Raw genomic sequence first — 6085 nt, forward strand, 5'->3', positions numbered from 1 at the left:
TGGTTACATTGTAATGAAACAATATGAAAAAAGTGATAAGTGAACTTTCGTTTATTAATGAATTTGATAATAAAAATTGTTATAATCTACACAATTGTTATAAAACGCATAATTAATGACAATGCGATAAATGATCTGTTTGGCTCATCTAGGTATAACTTAGTAAATAAGATGAAAAGTTCCCAGGACTACATAAATGCATAAGAATAAACACTAGACAATTTCGTAAAGAAGCTATTGGCAACCTCGTGATGCTGTCCTAGATCAACTTACATATTGCTGCGCGCCTGGTAGCTAATTTAACAAGACCTTTACCATCGTAGGGCTGCTACTATCGCTGCGTACTGAAGGGAAATAAGAGGGGTCTTAGTAAACTGGTCGTAGAGCATGACGAAACACGCAAAGCGACTTGCATTAGACACCTTCCGCTGTGCTAGAGATAGCAATATAAACAATATACCTGTCCTTGTCTAGATAAACCTAGGTTTGTTCTACAGTGGAGACAATTTTCTCACGGACCTAGGTACATAGGTACTTCTTAGGTACATAGGTAGGTAGGAGGTATATTAGGAAAATTATTTTTTGAATGATCAATGCAATTTCTTTCTTAATAGAGGAAGTGAAGCATATTTGGAATACCAGTTTGTTTTTTGAAAATAAATTGAAGGAGAAACGGGATAGCTCAATAAAAAATACATTAAATTATTGTCAAAATATTAAACTTTAATAATGAGAACAATCAAAAATAAAAAATACCAGATATATTATCAAAATGCCTATTAAACTAAAAATACTCCAAAAACGTGATTTGACTTAGGGTGCAGATAATTTGGAATATGGGACATTTCACGTGAAGCGGACAAGGAAAAAAAAGTGAGGTTCTGAAAATCGACCACATTCGGCCCATTTGTACTTCTAGTAGGTATGAATGTGTACGCAAAATATTTTTTTTGTATAGTGTATATTTACCAAGTTATAGGTTTCAAAAGAATTGTCGTTGATTGGTACTACAATTTTTCGAAAGTAATTTTTCGAATATAACAAATCTACTAAAAAATATTTTACATAGCGATACATATTAAAATATACTGTTCTTTTGACAAAAAAATTCAAAAATTAAAAAAAAATTGATGGCCAAAACCGGAAGTAAACTTTTCAAACCAGAATTACAGTCACTTCGACCAATTAAAAAAAAAAAAAAAATTTTTCAAAATATAGCTTAAACGATAATGAAAGTACACTAGAAAATTTAAAATGGGATCTCTATTAGTTTAGGCGGTACGTTGAATAATATACACCCGCATCGCAAGGGGCGTCATATGTAGCACTTGCAAGGTTGAGCAGTTTGCGCGATATTGCAACTTTATTAATATTCTATATCGTTTTAGCGTATATTTAACCTCATTTAATGATATGAAATAAGTTTTATTAATTTTTATTAATATAATATAAAAATATAACTACATAAAGGTGGGTGCAGACTAAGTAACATAACATGTTATACGACATTGCTATATAACATGTTTCGGCCGAGTTAGTAAATTAGATGACAATGTATAAATTAGAAGGACAAGTTACAATAATTGATGATCTTTACTTGAAGCTTTCTATAGAATATTTAGTTGGCGTTGTAAAAACTAATTAATAAATAATTTTGTGGCTACACTTATAATTTCCCTATTTTTATATTATATTAATAAAAATTAATAAAACTTATTTCATATCATTAAATGAGGTTAAATATACGCTAAAACGATATAGAATATTAATAAAGTTGCAATATCGCGCAAACTGCTCAACCTTGCAAGTGCTACATATGACGCCCCTTGCGATGCGGGTGTATATTATTCAACGTACCGCCTAAACTAATAGAGATCCCATTTTAAATTTTCTAGTGTACTTTCATTATCGTTTAAGCTATATTTTGAAAAATTTTTTTTTTTTTTTTAATTGGTCGAAGTGACTGTAATTCTGGTTTGAAAAGTTTACTTCCGGTTTTGGCCATCAATTTTTTTTTAATTTTTGAATTTTTTTTTACTGTCAAAAAGAACAGTATATTTTTAATATGTATCGCTATGTAAAATATTTTTTAGTAGATTTGTTATATTCGAAAAATTACTTTCGAAAAATTGTAGTACCAATCAACGACAATTCTTTTGAAACCTATAACTTGGTAAATATACACTATACAAAAAAAATATTTTGCGTACACATTCATACCTACTAGAAGTACAAATGGGCCGAATGTGGTCGATTTTCAGAACCTCACTTTATTTTCCTTGTCCGCTTCACGTGAAATGTCCCATATAGTATTCCAAATTATATTCATTTTTTTTTCTTTGAAAATTGCTAACACTTTTTCTTAGAAACTAATAGAATTCTAATATTTTTATAGTCATTGGCTCTTTACAAAAAAAGAAACTTACAAATAAATAAAACCGACTCCCAAAAAAACTGAAAAGCAAAAAAAAACACGGTATTCCAAATTAACAACACACCAACCTAACTTAAAATTGCATGTCAAATTTTTTATTCTAGAAATATTCACAAAATCATAGTAATATCTTAAACTAACAAGGTCACTCCGCAATTGAAATAATTACAATAAAGATTTAGAGTGTTACAGCAAATGATTACCACTGATTGCATTCTTACCGAAAAAGTTTTCAAATCAGGCGTTTCGTTCGCTGGTGGCTGGTAGCCGAAATGTCAAGATGGCGTCCTGTTTTTAATGCTGTATGGCTTTGTTTATCGTTTGACGTTATGTTTACGGCATAAAAACTCATATGGCGTTTATATATATTTAGATATCGAAGTATTCCAAGTTACCTGCAGTATTCCAAATATGCTGCAGTTCCTCTATTATATTTTTGACTGTGTCGAGAGTAACAGCATAGGTGAAATGAAGAATATTCCTATGTAGAGACTAGACGTAGGCTACTATGAACCCCATACCTACACAATCACCTAAAAATTAGGAAGTGAAAAATATTTTTCCTTAAAATGTAGAATTTTTCATTTAGGTACAAAATTGGAGATTTTCATTTGCAAAATATGAAAAAGATAGCCACAATCACACTCAATAATAATACCACATGTAGAAATGGGAACACCATAAAATTCTTGTAATCTGATGAAATAAGCTATCGTTTTACAAGTAGCGTATCGAAATGTAAATAAATGCGTAAAGTGAAGGCGCGGGCGATCTTGTAGAAATTTGATGAATAGAAGCAAAACTGATGCAACAAACACTCGGCTTGCATTAGATAATAAATAAATAAATTAGAGAGAACTGACCTTTTTATATGGATTTATTGATTAATGTAAAACTGTATTTATAAAATCGTATGCAACTGTAGACTTGTTGTTATTTTTTATCCAATATTTTTAATTGGAATCTCAACGAAAGAATTGTTACCGTAGATTTACCCTTTATTTTTGGCAGTAGATTTTGGTTTGGAAAAAGTTAAATTTATCTAATTAGGCGTTTAAATCTTTGCGGAAATCCATGGCATTAAATGTTATTAAAGATATTTAGTTAGTAATATAAGTAGGTAACTGGGGAATCTTTGACTGAAAGTCAAATCATCATTTACTGGAAGTCTTTAACTATTTCCTAAAAAAAAGTGGCAAATATGTATTTAGATATCACATTATTCATTAGACCACGACATACTTGTTGACATTTAATAAATTTTTGAATGGACTTACTTGTTTTATTCAGTTCTTGTGCACGTGTAAAATGCCTTTTTGATACTTATCATGATTTTTAGTACTTATCTACCTTCCTAACCAATAGCATTTTAGACGCTCCTTTAGATTTATTAGATGGATATATAGCAATGTAATTTGTCGTTTTTATTTTATTCGAAGGAAAAGTTAGGTACATAGGTACAACATGTTTCATCAATTTCCGAGCTTAGTAGCTGTGACATAGAGACCATGAACAATAGACATCGAGACAGCTGTTTATTTACATGTGTGTCTGATGTAACACACGGAACCTTTGCACCAGGCGCGCAGTGAGCGCAGGAGATGTTTTGTTTGTGTTTACGCTTGTGACGCGACGAGATGTTACTTCACGTCATTGCGTTACCGTGGTGACACCGTTACGCGCCATGGTATAAGAGTTCAAATACCTATACTATAGGGATTTAAAACCAATAATAATCAATGCTAATTCCTCACAATCATTTAATTAATTCGAAACCAATAGACATAAATGTTTTCTAGAAATAATCATCTACCTACACTACAGAATATTCCTAAACTTTACTATAACAAAAACAAAACACTATGTTTATAATTTTGAGATAAAGAATATTGAGTCATAAATACGGAACAAACATACGTAACTATTAATTTGATATTGACCGTAATATGATGGCATTTTCTGGAACAATTGCTTAGTCAATAAAATAAAATAACAACTATGGATGGATATGGAACAATGTCAAAAGGTTTATTCGGAATTATCCGCGGAATTGCGCGACTCACACTTTGCCTTGCCATTTTGATCTTATTATCGTGGGCAGCAGGTTTTTTTTAATCCAACGTAGGTAAATAATGCAAGAGTTTTTTCAATAACTTCTGATGTTGTTTATATTAAAGAATCACCCATTAGGTAGATAGTATAAACAAGAAGGTCTAATATTGCAGATGACATGTCTGCAAACCATTTAAATCTAAAAAGTCAGTCTATTTGATGTCTTTGGTTCGAACTGCAGTAATTTTTATAGCGGGGGTCACCGTCAAGGAAAACTCGCTTCCTTTTAGTGTTTATTAATTTAAACTTATAACATACCTATACCTATACACACTTCAAACATATACATATAACACATCTCGAAACTGATATGGAGATAATTCTGTCTGTAACTTAAAGATTTATCTTTATTATGTCTCATCTTGTATAATAAATTACTTAGGATTCTTTGGCAGGTCAATGCTTTATCTAACTAACGTGACTAACAGATTTTTCTAATTTCCAAAGGTCGTCGTCTCTTTATCTTGGCTGACTAGCTTTTTTCGCGGTTAATGCACTGGTTGATAAAATAAGCTACGTACGCGTCGAGGTTTCTATCCTATGCCATGCCAAATTCGATTATTCTTGGTATTTAGTATTTAGCCTTGTCTAAAATAAATACTTACCTATAAGAAAACCTTTTATTCGAAACATGTAACTACGATGATACGCTATACGTTCTGTGGAACTGCGTTAACTCGGATTGCGTTTAATATAGGCGCAGGCGCCTTAGGAAAGCACTATTAAAACACGAGTAGCTACGCCTAGTGCCCATTTTGAGGAGTACACCGAATGAAATATTCTAGTATAAAGTTTGGCTAAATGAATAGGAATTAAGTTGGTATTCTTCCCTTCAAACACAACGTTGATTTGGAAAATACCTAATATTTTCGAACGACTGACGTTATTAATTAATAAGACTTGCACTGTTTGTTTCTTGGCATTATTCTATCTATCTCAAGCCAGTGTAAACCACCTAGTTATGTCACTCTAACATTACTGCATATTACCGGTAAATCAACCAGTTACAATCGGTGGAATGTGACACACTGGGTTATCAAGACCAGGATCCCAGCGTCACGCACGACCCACTTCCAGATGGCATGATGATAACTAATAGTTGAATTGTTTACTCCTGTCCAGTTTTATACCGAATTAATGATACATGTATGTTATTTGGGCCTTGCAGTTATGCGGGTTAACAATCTTATCGCAATTATTGAAATATGCAAAACATCCTATTTGATAGAGTTCTTAAAAAGTCTTAATAACTTCGTTTATTTCTTTTGCAATTATAATTATTTTCCTGATCCTGTTTGTTTATATTTTAGCGTAGTTTTAGCTGAGGCTAATTCATAATGTAAAAAGATTTATATTTTTCAGTTTTAATCAAAGCTGGCTTCGTAAATACCCTGTTAGATTTTGTTTCGGATACATTCTCAGTTTATTGACAGAAAATAGGATAAGAAAAAGAAATTCTACTACTTTTTTTATCAGGCATCAAGGTAGATTTTTGTTTAATTGAAAGAAATGTATAGTGCAATTTAATAAATGGAAAAA

Source organism: Helicoverpa armigera, chromosome 2 (genome assembly GCF_030705265.1).
Source record: "Helicoverpa armigera isolate CAAS_96S chromosome 2, ASM3070526v1, whole genome shotgun sequence".
Taxonomy (NCBI): Eukaryota; Metazoa; Arthropoda; class Insecta; order Lepidoptera; family Noctuidae; genus Helicoverpa; species Helicoverpa armigera.